We start from the raw sequence: 14,927 nt of genomic DNA on the forward strand, positions 1-14,927 counted from the left end.
AATGTCAACTATATCTATTACGTGCTCGTCGGTAAACGAGACGATATAGAATATCTGGAAGAGCAGTTGATTAAAGATTTTAAGGATCTGTCTTTCTTATACGATCTGGTGTACGGAAAAGACAAGCCAAAAGAATTGAAAAGAAAAAGTTTCATGAACGCGCAGTACATTTTGTTTCAGCTGCTCCAAAATAGAAGTCATCCATGTCGCCTGGAAGATTTTTCGGTTTTAAAAACCATCGACAAGAAACGATTTTACGACGACATTTGCTCCCATCTGTTTGCGAAACTCGGATGGAAATTCACACCCACCTTTTAATTATAAAACCGTGCTTTACATTTATGGACTATGATCAACTCTTCGGACATGATGATTAAATATAAACTCAGAACACGAGGTAGAGACACAAAAAGGTAAGTCAACAAAAATGATTGCAGAAAATTAAAAAACACGACACCATCTTGAATTCATTAACTATGGAAAAGTATCAATGTAGTATTAAGAAAATGTCAATGCGCCAGAATCCTTAAGTATAGAAAAGTATCAATGCGGTATTTCTAAAAATCACAATACGGAATTATAAAAAATGTTAATGTGGTATTAAAAAAATGTCAATGCGCCAGAATCGGCAAGTCTTAGTAGTGGCCTCCACTAAGTAGTTATTGTTGTTATTATCGTCAGTTATACCTTGGTCAGTTACCAATGGTGTTTCGTCTGTGTAGGAGCTCTTGTTCTGTTTGTTCTTCTTGATAGGTGGCTTCGGACCTATTAAATTATTTGGTGTTTTCTTATCAGTGAAGCAAGATTTGTCTTCTGGTTGATTAACTTTGATTTCAGAGGTTCTTGCCTTTTCGACTTCTGTGGGTTGATAATCTTGATTTCAGTTTTGATTAAGAGTATTATCAGAAGCATTATCTTTACTATCGGAAAAGTCTGTGCTATCATTTGGCTTCAGTGGGGGTTCATGAAATTTCTTGAGCCTGTTAGAGTGAACGACAAAAGGTGCTTTACTGCCATCAACAAGTTTTACTTTAAAATTAACGGGGGAAACCTTTTCAATGATTTGGTATGGTCCAATCCATTTTGTTTGTAATTTGGGTGATAGACCTTGTTTTCTCTCTTTATTGTGTATCCATACTTTTTCTCCTTCTTTAAATGTAGGTTCTTTAGTATCTCTGTCATAATAGAATTTGTTTTGCAATTGTGCTTTCTGTAGATTACTTCTCGCTAGTTCGTGAGCTAATTTTATTCTAATAGCTAGTAGATTTCTGTATTCTGCAACAGTGTGAGGGACATCTTTTGGAGTGTAAAAGGTAATATCTGGAGGCAATCTTGGCTCTCTGCCGAATAACAAGAAATATGGTGATTCACCGCGTGATGAATTAACAGATGTTCGGTATGCGAATAATGCAGCGTTTATGTGTACGTCCCAGTCTTTTTGATGATCACTAACATACATAGACAGGGTTTTGACTAGACTACCATTAAATCTTTCTACCATTCCATCGCATTCAGGGTGGTAAGGCGTGGTGTTTACTTTCTTCGTGTTCACCATATTACAAAGTTCATTTATCAACTTTGAAAGAAAATTCGAACCTCTGTCTGTTAAAAAGGTGCGTGGGGCTCCAAACCGAAAGATTATATTGTCGAGTAGCAATTGTGCAATTATAACGGCATCTATATTCGAGGTCGCAAATGCCTCAGGCCAAGCAGTTAATCTATCCTGAAAAACGATAATGTATTTATTTCCAGATAGTGTTGCTGGGAAAGGACCTATTACATCGCAGGCTACTTGGTCCCATGGTTCTGTTGCTGGTATTGGTTGAAGTGGAGCTTTATATTTTGGACGATTTCCTTTTCTTTGTGAACAGTGAGTACATCCTCGAATCCAGTGTTCAATATCTGAGTACATTAGCGGCCAATAATACCGCTTCCTAAGCTTATCAAGAGTCTTAACAAGTCCAAAGTGTCCGGCAGTTGCATGATCGTGAGCCCAATATATGATGTCATTTCTAAACTTAGGGGGTATGACTAGTTGTTTATAAATTCTTTCAGCAGTTTTCTTAGAAGGTTTTTGTTAAAATACATTTTTCTTTGTTTGAATCTTTTTAAAATGATTTTAAGCAAAAATCAGTGGATTCTGTGAGATTTTGGTTTTGATAAGTTTAAAAACTTTTTAAGGTGAATTTGTATTATGAAAGTTGATAATAAAAAGTTTAAAATTTTACTAAAAATAAATTTTACAAAAATCTTGTTTAAACAAGATCTCAAATACCGCTGATGCTCATCGTTAAACTAATATATTAATTTTGTGTTCACACTCGCGTAATTTCAATGTAAAAACTTATCATTAGTTTGTCTTTTTGGGGGTAAAGGCATTTTTTTTTATGTTATGTCTTTTTTTTTTACTTAAAATTTAATTTTAATTTTTTTCCTTTTCCATTTCTTTCAACTACAGGCTATTAAAATAATTGTTTTTTTAAAGATGAGTATCAATCACAGCTGCTCAGCATGATATAAAAAGAATAATTTCTAGATTTCGTATTTTCAACATTAACTATTACTCTGTGATTTTTAAAAATATTTAATTACATACCAATAGGGTAAAAAAAACTCAAACTGAACAGGACAATATATGCTGGCCAGAGTGTTCTCAGCATATAACAACCTAGGCCCTTATTGCCTTTGAAGGCATCTTCCCGATCAGACGAGTTGGCTCATTCTTTGAGCGTACTCTCAATTTCAGGCAAATCTCTCATCCACTCATAGCTACGTTGTGTGAGGAGGGAAAATGAGAGAATTATAAACATTATCTTTAAGTTTTACCCGACTCAAGCATATAACATTCAAACGAAGAAAAGAGCGAGTCAGTTCTCGAAAGTTCTGTAGTCATTCTAAGACAAAGACTTATAAAAGAGAACTAATAAAACCTGTTTTAGAATACCATGACTCAGAAGATGAAACAAAAGTACAAAACCACCTTGAAGAAAAAGAAATGAAGGGTCCATTATTTTCAAAGTTCTACGGCGTGACTCAAGGAGACCTTGTGGCACACAAACATCACAAACATCCAAGTTTGTTTGATAGATTTGACAAATCCTATTTCCTGGAGAAAATGAATTTAAAATAACCAAGTTAGAAAAGACTTAAGTGCGAGCTTAGGAAAAAAATGTAAAATTTCATCATAAAATTTCAGTTCAGTTTTTATACATTTAAGTTTGAAGCTTGTTTTTATACTTATTGACTACTATTAAACAAACTAAATTTAAAATTTATACTTAGCTTAACTGAGAATTGGTATTTTATTTTATTATGTTTATTCTACAAACGAAAAACATAAAAGTTATTGTAAAAAAAAAAATAATCCTTAAAGGAATTCACAATATTAAATTTTCAAAAAATCCTTAAATAAATCGAATAATCTCAAATATACAACAAGGGTTGTAAAATTTAGGGAAAAAATCTATGATGTACAAAATACGTCATGTGCACAAAAATGTAAACTGTAATTTCAACATTGCTTTAATTGTTATTTTACATGTAATAAACTATGAGCCCCCCCCCCCATTTTTTTTAAACACCCCCATTTTAATTTTATATTTTCTATTAAAATGGATCATTTTTGACTAATTTTTAATATCTCAATTTTTTCATGTTTTTCTATGGTTAAATGGCTTAAATTTTTCATGTTTTTCTATGGTTAAATGGCTTAAATTTTTCATGGTTTTCTATGGTTAAATGGCTTAAATTTTTCATGGTTTTCTATGGTTATATGGCTTAAATTTTTCATGGTTTTCTATGGTTAAATGGTTTAAATTTTTCATGGTTTTGCAGAAAAAAAAAGCGCATTTTGTTTCTTATTCCTGACTTTGTTTACTTTGATTCCACTCAGTAAAGCTTTTTTTTTTCTTTTATATTTTTAACCCCTTAACTGTGTCTGACGGATATATCCGCCTTTCAAGGGTGTAGCTCTTCGTGTGTCTGACGGATATATCCGTTTATTGGAACTGTAGGCTTATATGTGTCTGACGGATATTTCCGCATTTTGGAACTGATTCGGAAAATTAATTAAACAGTTTAAAGAAATCGTTAACAAAAATATTTTGCCGTAAATAACAAAGAGATTTTTAAAATTACGCCACAGTTAAGGGGTTAAAGTGACATTTTTGTTGTGACGTTATTTTCCGTTGCCTGTTTAATTAAATTTTGAAACTTGCGTCTTTGGAAAAGGGAATACTTTCATCCTCATATAAGTCTTAAACTCAATCATTCAACCACATAGTTGGTTTTCTTGGATCCGCTTAACTAAGCTTATCGTTATTTTTGACAACAAACAGTTCTCACTAAAAATGATCGAAAATATATTTTAAGAATTTAATTTGGAAATCTCCTTTTTGACCAACTGCGTTGTCATTCGCACTAGAAAATGACCTAAGGTATGTTTTAAGGTTTTGGGTTGGAAATGTCGTATTTGACCAACTGTACTTTTACTTTTTAAATTAAAAACGAATAAAAATGTTTTTCTTCAAATATCTGATGTAAGTGAGATTAGTTTTGCTTCTTTTCAGAGATTTTCAACCATCATTGTATCATTAAAAAAAGGACATTTTAAAAATTTAGTTCATATCGACAACAATGACGAGTTTCTTTAATATGAAATTCACAACAGTAACATTGACGTGTTTTGCAATTCAAAAAAAAAAAAGTTAATTTGGGATTTGCAATTCAAAAAAAAAAAAAAAGCCAGCCTTACTAAGAGTAAAAAAAGTGTCAAATGTCACGTGATGGCAACATGTAATAACTGCTAAGTTATGTATAAAAGTCATCAATAAAGTGCGAGAAATAATTGTTTTTTTAAATAAATTTTTCTATGCATTTAACAATTTTGTCAAAAGAACTTTTTAGTAGAACATTAAAAAGTTAGAACATTAGTAGAACATTAAAAAGGAAAGTTATTACCTCGTGACTTATTCAGATTGAAAACAGGTCATTGGGTTTGCATAACAACCTTCACTTGAAGATAAAAATTTTAACAATAAGCTTGAGGGTTTGAGCAAGATAAAGAGATTTTGTCGACGCTTTAGCAACAACGCCCTAAAGTCTAAACAAAAAAAAATCAAGCGTTCTCAATTACTCAAATGCATTCATATTTGCAAAAACAGTTCGAATAGAATGGAATTATGAAGATGGTCACTTCGAACTCCTAAAAAAAATGAGCAAACACTCATGGTGTTTGTCTGTTAAGATTGTGATGCTATCATTAAGTGATCTTCGTCTGAAAACAAATGCTAAGTTTTATTAAGAGTTTGATTAAAATTTCTTTCTCAACTTACACAATGAGAACGTAAGCCGTTATCGTAAACCTGAAAGATTTAAAAAATTTTTGATTTAAAGAAAGATACTTTTTACTCTACTTTTTTTAAAAGATAAAACGTTTTTGCTTTTAATTATATTTAACCCATGAAAATAACATAAAAATCGGCCAATACTCAGGCTTTGAAAAATTACACAATTTTTGGACCAAAACAGTTGAAAGTTCGTACTTTGACCCTACTTTGTGTTAATCTGATGCTAAGCATTCATCAATTTTAAATTTTTTCTGTTATGAAAATTTCGTTTCTCTGACTGATTTCATTTCTCATTGTGTATTGTGAGGACAGTGGAGTTTTAATTATATTTATTTATTTTTATTGTTATATTATGTTTTCTTCTTTTGCAGTAAAGGCGAAGGGGAATGGGAAGGGGAAGGGGAAGTTTGGGTTTAGTGTTATTGTTGGATTAGGTATATGGAGGTTGGGAGCTAGGTTGATGGTCTGGGGAGTACTTGGTTAGGTAAGGGCGAGGTTTGAGAATAGTTTGGTAAGGAATGGGCAAGGTCTAATCGAAAAGGCTTAACTTACATTCGCCGTCCTCAGTATATTCTATACTACAAAACTCAACAAATGTTCTATTGATGTGTAACGGTAAGCATACTTATATTTGTGTGACGTAAATCTAGTGGCGCAGATATGCTAAGGTGAGCAGTAAAGCATCAAACTTTTCAATAACAATATTTTACGCATATAGTAATATCAACAATAATATTAATAATCAACTTTCCTCATAAAGTTCTCTTTTAAATTCTCCTTTAATTCTTCTCATAAGTTTCTTGTTAAATTTTCCATAAATTCTTTTCATAAATTTCTTATTAAACCTTCAAAACTCTTTTTCTCATAAATTCCTCTTTTAAATCTCTTAAAACTCTTTCTCTTAAAATTCTCTTTTAAATCTCTTCTTCAAAAACTCTTTCTCTTCTTCCAAAGACTTCACTTAAAAACTCTAATTCTTCTTCTCTTAACTCTCCCAATAAAAGCTCTCTTTAAAAACTGTCTTCCCAAAAAAACACACACTCTCTCTCTGCCAGATTCTTTCTTTTTTTTTTTGAGCTTTTATAGTTCATTAGTTTACTTGACAGGTAAATAGGTCTCTGTATGTACGTCTTTTCTTAATGGTTATTTTTTTATTTTTGCTTCATTAGTTTTCTCGTGTTTTATTTATACGACATGATGAATAAGTCTCTGTATGTACGTCTTTTCTTAATGGTTATTTTTTATTTTTGCTTCATTAGTTTTCTCGTGTTTTATTTATACGACATGATGAATAAGTCTCTGTATGTACGTCTTTTCTTGGTTGACTCACTCTTTTCTTCCTTCCAATGTTATTAGCTTGAGTCGGGTAAAACTTAAAGATAATGTTTTTCAATTTTATCATTTTCCCTCCTCACATAGCTCCATTCTTCGAAAAAAATCGTCCCTTGATTTTTGATACAAGGCTAGTTCAAATGTAAGTGGTATAGGTATACTGTTTATCGTGTCTGGCTTTTCGAGATTTGAGATTGATATTGTCTTCCATTCAAGTAGGTTTCGAGATTTGAGTAAACTCGATTCGCGTTTTCAATAAATGTTTTAAACCGTGTAAATACATTCTTAAATATTTCGATAATATAATGTCGTGCAAATGCTTTCAATTTCATATACTTCAATTATAGACTTCAATTTTATATACTTCAATTATATATACTTTCAATAAATTTTTTATAAAATTTCTTAATGATACAACAGTTAAATAAAATCTTGAAAATGTAATGTGAAAAAAAATGGAAAAGAAAATAAACAAATCGTCTCAAAAATAAAATGGCTTAGGCACTGAGTAGCAAGGGCTAAAACCTGAAAAAGTGCCTTGAGAAAAGTTAAGTTTAAAAAGGTGAAATGCAAAACTCAATTCACTAAGTTTAAACCTCAATATTGCATTTCACAGAAAAAGTTTTAGTGTCAGTCGTTTGTCTTGTCTGTAGTTAAGTATCCTAATCGTAGAAGTTCCTGTTTTAGAATATAAACTTCCGTTAATGGACAGTGTACAAATTTCCGTAACTTTTTATGTTGGTTGCAATTGTATTTTGAGGGTACAGAGTGATGATGGTGAATGTCACTAACTTTTTGGATGGGTAGTTTCGGTGTTAAAGTTTCGTACTGAAGGTGTATTTTTTCTAAGTCAACACATTTTAAACCTAATTGTTGGCATAAGTTTTTCTCTAAGTGTCCTCCTTTGTAATAGATGGTGGCATACTCTCCAACAAGATTAAAAAGATAATTTGGTGCGTCACAACAAGAGAGGAATGATTGTTGCTTCATAGTAGGTCTTGGGAAAAAAGTGAGACCATGAATGTTGTTAAAACAAAAGTCAAACGATTTCTTGTCTTTATTAGAAAGTTTATAAAAATCCTCGCATGGAATAAAGTGTTTTGAAAAATGAGTATTAGTTCTTATATGTAGTATTCCTATCTCTCTCACGCAGTCATGGTTGTTGATGCGTATGGCTTCTATGTCAACTAGAAACGAGTTCTTTATCCTCGCTAATTCTCTCATTTTCTTAGCGTGTGCTGCTAATGGTTCCTCTTCGGCCATTTTCTTTTGTAAGTTTTTTATAAATAAATTTTGCTGAAATAATAAAAATAATAATAAGGTATCACTGGCAAATGAGCAGGGTCGTGATATAAGCCTGAGCACCCATGTCGGATACTTGTTACTCGTATAATTATATTATTTGTCATTCGATAATGGTGGATTGGTTGTCATCCAACATTTTGCGTGAGTGAAAGGTTTGATTGAGTCGTGTGTATTTTCATCTATGAATGTTTTTTGTTTGTTTTCGTCTGATATATAACCTAAAACTAGGTGTTGTGGAAGTCCAAGTCGTTTTTGGAGTTCATGATGTATTTTGAAAAACATTGTTATCACCATGGTGGAATTGTGTTTTGCGTGTAAGTGGATATATAGTTTCGTATTTAATATCATATGTCCTGCAGAAGAAGTAATTATCAGATCTTGTTCAGTAGTGTCCTTGTAACTTCTGGGTACCATAAAGTGGTAGGTAATGAAACTGGGTATGAGAGTAACTATCAGTAATATCATTATTATCATGACAATTTTGACTTTCGTGTTGTTTAATGTAAAACACAATAAACTTATACGGTTTTTGTATGGTTCAGGTTTAGAAATCTCTGAATCGCTTATGATGTTACATGTCTGTGAGAAACTGGTTAAGATTGATTCTTCCAGATCTATTTTCACTTTCATTTGTATTAGTGTGGGTAGCCCTATGATCATGTCGTGTGGTATGTTAGAGGCAATAACCACTGTGGTACAGAATGCTTTCTCTGCCATTTGAATAACAATTTCGTCTTCTCCGATAATGGGTATTTTATGATTAGATGCTGATACCAAACAAATTCCTTTATGGTTTGAAAAGATCAAAGATTCATCATTTTTTATCTTTAAATAAAGTTCTTTATTGATTACGGTTATTACTGATCCTGTGTCGATCAGTGCCTTTACTTGGAATTGCGTTGCATTATTATGTATCGTGATCATTGCTTGTAGTGCTTCACAGCAACTCCCATTTCTCAAATTTATTTTTGAAATGGAAAGTAGGTTTGTTTCAGGTGTATTGATTATTTCATCACATTCTTTGTTGTTCTCTTGGTATATCACGGCTGTTGGTTTATTAGGTTTGATTTGGTTTTTCTGTTTTGTTTCGGATATGTTTGGTAGGACGGGGGTAGCTGGGTCATTTTTGGTTTTTATCCGTAGAAATTTTATTATGGATTCCTTATTTAAGTACACAAGAGATATGATTATGAATAATGTCAGTACCCATTTTATGGTTCCTCCTATTCCTCCTAATATGCCATGGAAAACATTTCCAATTCCTGTAGAAGTATCTTTTATTGCCGTGCCAGAAGCGTGTATGATGTTGGAAGCTGCCGTGCCAAAACTACTGACTACCTTTTCGTCTAAGTTTCCAACTCCGTTTAATACGCCGTTTAAAGCAGAACCAACTGCCTTTATGATGGTACTTCCTCCTTTAGCTAGAGATTCAATGGTTGCTCCTAAAGCTCTTCCAATGCCAAGTAAAACGTTACCATCACCGTGATCTGTTTGAAGTTGTTTTACTTCTTGCATTGCGTCGTGAACGTAAGTGAAAATATTTAGCATAGTATATGGTTCTAGGTAATGTGGTGCAGGTGATAGAAGACGTTTATCAAATCCTCTAATTTCCTTTAACTTTATCGTCGCGGTTTCTTTCAGTAAGGTTTCTTGTATTGTAAAAGCTGAAACGTTCCCTTCGGATGTGATCATATAATATTGGCTGTTGCGATCTCTCAAATAAGTTATAGAAGGTCGGTTTTTACACAAGGTAATAGAACTTGTTCGAACTACTTGCCGATCAAATATTTTAAGGAATCGAGTTGTGTTGTCGTTTGGTATAGAAATAGGAAAGTCGTAATAGCATGTGTCATTGATTTTCCGGCTTAAGTGTATTCTGTAATTAGATATCTTCTTACACTGTTCTAACTGTAAGGCGTCACCTACAGTATGTACAAGTACACCGGCATCGGGGTGTATCCATTTTGAAGCAGTATTTGGAAACGTCGAGATCATCCAGTGTTGTAGTTTTGTCATTTCTTGTTGGATAAAACAAAGTCTCTCCCATTCTTGAATCATTGTTTGCTTTTGATAAATCATAGTTTGAATAATATGGGCCTCTAAGAGTGGTGCTACAACCGTGTCAGAAACGGTCTTGGCATATTCTTTGATTGCTTCAGTTAGTGGATGAAACATGTTAGGGTGGGTTTTAGTGTTTCTTAACACCAGACCATTGTCCAATTGTATAGTTTCTTCATCAATTCCCATCGTTTGTTGTACCGCTCCGCCAGCTTGTAAGCTGGGAATCAGAAAATATTCTCCAGATCGTTGAATCTGATGTGTTCCTAAAGATTGCATTTCATCATATTCATGATTTGGGTTCCTCCATACAATAACTTTTTTAGATTGGTTCATATCACAAATTCCAGCATCATAGAGTTGGTTAATCTTAGAAGGGCATTCACTGTCTGTAAGGTGTTGTTCAATAACACTAGCGTTGCCAATTAATTGTGCTTTGAATTGTTGGACCTCATACAGTTGTTTTATTGTTGTTGTTTTTCGAAATATACTGCAGTCGTAATTTTCTAACATGTAACTTTTCCATAATCCTTCTTCGATTTTGTATATCTTAGGTTGCTTAACATCTAATATTTCTGAAATTATTGGGGTTTTCTTGTTGGGTGAAACAATTTGTTCAAATATGTGTTTTACGTTCTCCTCTTTAGTTGGTTCTCTCTTTCGTGTTAATTGAGTATTGAGTATTTGATTCCAAACCATTGCGAGACATTCTTCGATTGGAACTTTAATTTCTTTTTCTTGGCGTAATCTTTTACTGGAGAGAAATATATTTCGGTGATCACAGGTCAGGGTAATCTCAAAATGTGAACAGAGATAAATAGGAAACTTTGATAATTTCGGGGAGTAGCGGAAGATCTCGGCTGAATAAGTTTTAACTTGATATTCTTCTTGATTCATTTTGTGTTTACAGTTCTTTATAGTAGGATAATCGTAAATTCCGAGTGGGGTGGTTGTAGTGCAATCATAAATAGGTCCAAGGTCAATTGCTCTTACATTTAAAATGAATATGGGAAAGAAAAAGAATACTTGCATTAACAGTGCAAGTAGGCCGTAACTTCTTGTTCTCTTGGAATGTTGGACAAATGTCATAATCATGGGGTTAAGCGGTAAATTTGGTAGGCTGTGTGGTGTGTGGTTTCGAAGGTAATTCTTCACTAAATCTGGGTGGAGGTTATTTTCAGGCTCCCAAGTGTTTTCTGTTTCTTCGTAATCTTTCCATTTAATGAGAAATTCTCTCTTTCCTTTACGCGTTCTGTGGTTTCTTATCGCTTCAACGATGAAGATGTCACTATCATCCGTTACACCGCGGTCAATTTTCAATGGTGTTTCATTTGTTGAGAGGGTCTTGTTTTGTTTTTCTTTCTTGGAAGAGGTTTTTGAGGTTGTTGAGCTACTTGTTATTTTCCCATAAATTTTGTCATCCTGTCGGTTGACCTTAAGCTCAGAAGTTCTTGCTCTTTCGACCTCTGTGGGCTGATAATCTTGGCTTCGGTTTTGATTGGGAATACTATCTGAAGCATCATCTTCACTATCGGAAGGTTCTGTGTTATAATTTGGCTTCGTTGAGGGCTCATGAAAATTCTTGAGTCTGTTAGAGTGAACAATGAAGGGTGCTTTACTGCTATCAACAAGCTGTACTTTAAAATTAACTGGGGAAACTTTTTTAGTAATTTGGTATGGTCCTTGCCATTGTGTTTGTAATTTGGGTGATAGGCCTTGTTTTCTCTCTTTGTTGTGTATCCATACTTTTTCTCCTTCTATAAATGTAGGTTCTTTAGCATCTCTGTCATAATAGAATTTGTTTTGTAATTGTGCTTTTTGTAGATTGTTTCTCGCTAGTTCGTGAGCTAGTTGTATCCTGGAAGCTAGTAGATCTCTATATTCTGATACAGTGTGAGGGACTTCTTTCGGAGTGTAAAAGGTAATATCTGGAGGCAATCTTGGCTCTCTGCCGTACAACAAGAAGTATGGTGATTCACCGCGTGATGAATTTACAGATGTTCTGTATGCGAACAACGCAGCGTTAATGTGTACGTCCCAATCTTTTTGGTGATCACTAACATACATGGATAGTGTTTTAACTAAGGTGCCATTAAATCTTTCTACCATTCCATCGCATTCAGGGTGGTATGGTGTGGTATTTATTTTCTTCGTGTTTACCATCTTACAGAGTTCATTTATCAACTTGGAAAGAAAATTGGTACCTCTATCTGTTAAAAAGGTGCGAGGAGCTCCAAACCGAAAGATTATATTGTCGAGTAACAATTGTGCAATTATAACAGCATCTATATTGGAAGTTGCAAAAGCCTCGGGCCAAGCTGTTAACCTGTCCTGAAAAACAACAATGTATTTATTTCCGGACAATGTTGCTGGGAAAGGACCTATTACATCACAGGCTACTTGGTCCCATGGTTCTGTTGCTGGTATTGGGTGAAGTGGAGCTTTATATTTTTGACGATTTCCTTTTCTTTGTGAACAGTGAGTACACCCTCGAATCCAGTGTTCAACATCTGAGTACATTAGTGGCCAATAGTACCGCTTCCTAAGCTTATCGAGAGTCTTAACAAATCCAAAGTGTCCGGCGGTTGCGTGATCGTGAGCCCAATAAAAGATGTCATTTCTAAACTTAGGAGGTATGACTAATTGTTTGTAAATTCCTTCAGCAGTTTTCTTTGAAGGCTCATATATGTGATATAGAATGTCGTTTTCGTCTAGTATATAACTATTTATATCAGCTAATAATCTAGTTGCTTCTTTCTTATCATCTGGAATCGTTTGATCTTTAAGATAGAGTATCTTAGGTGAAAGTTCTGTGTCGGATAGTTGTAGACGTTTGAGTTCCTCTTTCTCTGGAGTTAACTTGTTATGGATAAAGTAATGTTCCTCATCCAGCTGTGGATCATTCGTTTCATCATCTCTCTGGTTTACAATGCTATTGCCTTCGTGGTCTCCTGACATGTCCATCAATATCTCGTTGTCTGAAAATTCTTTGACCGGAGTGTGTCTTTCTAAAATTTCGCTTGGTTGGTCAGTCATTGAAAAGAGAAATATGTCATCTTCATTCAAAAAGTCTCCTTCGTAAGTTCTTCTGGATAAGGCATCAGCGCTCCCATTTTGTCTTCCTGGCCTGTATTCGACATCGTAGTCATATGATTGTAATAGTAAAGCCCATCTTGTGATCTTTCCAGTGGGTTCTTTGGAGTTTAATATGTAATTTAATGGTCGATGATCAGTAACTATTGTAAAGCGCTTACCGTGTAAGTAGGCATGACATTTCTTGACTGCAACAACTATAGCTAACGCTTCTCTTTCTGTTACACTAGCTTTTTGTTCTCTGGCTGAAAATTGTCGTCCTCCATATAAAATTGGTTTTTCTTTCCCGTCTATTTGTTGGCTAAGAGTGAATCCAAGTCCTGTCGCACTGGCATCAGTTGTGAGGATAAACTTTTGAGAAAAATCTGGATATGCTAATAATGGTTCCTCTACAAGTCTTTGTTTTAAAATATCAAAAGCTTCTTGACATTTGTCATCCCATTGAAACTTGACACCTAACCTAGTGAGGTTGTAAAGTGGTGCAGCAATTTTGCTAAAATTCTTAATGAATCTGCGATAATAACATACTAATCCTAAGAATGATCTGGTTTCCTTGACATTTTTTGGTATCGGATAACTTTTTACAGCAGATAAATTTTCTTGATTTGGTCTTATACCATCTCTAGTCACAATGTGTCCAAGGAAGGTGGCTGATTCTTGTGTAAAACTGCATTTACTAGCCTTCAATTTTAAATTAGCTTCTGCAAGCCTTTGAAATACTTTATCAATATGTTGAAGATGTTCTTCAAATCCAGACGAAAATATGATTATGTCATCAATATATATTAAACAGAATTTCCATAACTCCTCTCGTAAGACATGCTCCATTAGTCGTTGAAAGGTGCTGGGTGCATTACAAAGTCCGAAAGGCATAACGTTGCATTCAAATAATCCTCGGTGTGTTATAAAAGCTGTTTTCTCCTTAGAAGTTTCTTCCATTTCAATTTGCCAAAATCCGCTCATTAAATCTAGGGTTGTAAAATATTGGGCACCGTTGAGACTGTCCAGTACATCATCAATCCTGGGAAGAGGATGTGAATCCTTTTTGGTTACTGCATTAACCTCTCTGAAATCAATGCAAAGTCTCACTTCTCCGTTTGGTTTCGGAACTAAAATAACTGGTGCTGCCCAGGGACTTACTGATTTTCTTATAACATTTGTTTTCAACATCTTATCCATCTCTTCGTCTATTTGCTTTCTTTGTTTTGGAGACACTCGGTAGGGTCTTTTCCTTATTGCTGCACTATTTCCTGTTTCGATAACGTGTCTTATAAGATGTGTACGCCCTAATTGATCTGGTGTTTTAGCGAATATATCTTGGTGCTTTGACAATAGCTTAGTAATGTCAGCAATTTGTTTCTCAGTTAGTTTAGAATTCTGTAACTGTAACATGAACTCCTTTGTTTTCTCATTTCCTATTGTCAAGTGCTGATTATAATTATTGTTTAATTGAGCATTAATGTTTGATAAACTTAGTTCAACTTCAGGTGATTCAATAAGAGGCATTTGGTACGCCCTACCTAAGAGCGTATCCTTCGGTAGTTCTTGTGATTCCATAGATAAATTCGAAATTAGTAATGTGACTTTGTTACTGTCTCCAGATACAAGAGTAGGTTGGATATACATATCACTTTGGTAAAGAAGCTCTGGATTTGGTTCAAAGCAATAGTCTTTTTTGGTTGGAAAGTTACAGGAAACTTGTAAAATGGATGTTGAAAATGGTTTTAAAAATGTTTTCTTTGTGGTAAGGATTTCTTGGTACTTGTCGACTAGCTGCTGTGATTTACCTTC

Source organism: Hydra viridissima, unplaced genomic scaffold, assembly GCF_058129835.1.
Source record: "Hydra viridissima isolate aposymbiotic clone 2 unplaced genomic scaffold, HvirCarnegie_v1 scaffold_1, whole genome shotgun sequence".
Classification (NCBI taxonomy): domain Eukaryota; kingdom Metazoa; phylum Cnidaria; class Hydrozoa; order Anthoathecata; family Hydridae; genus Hydra; species Hydra viridissima.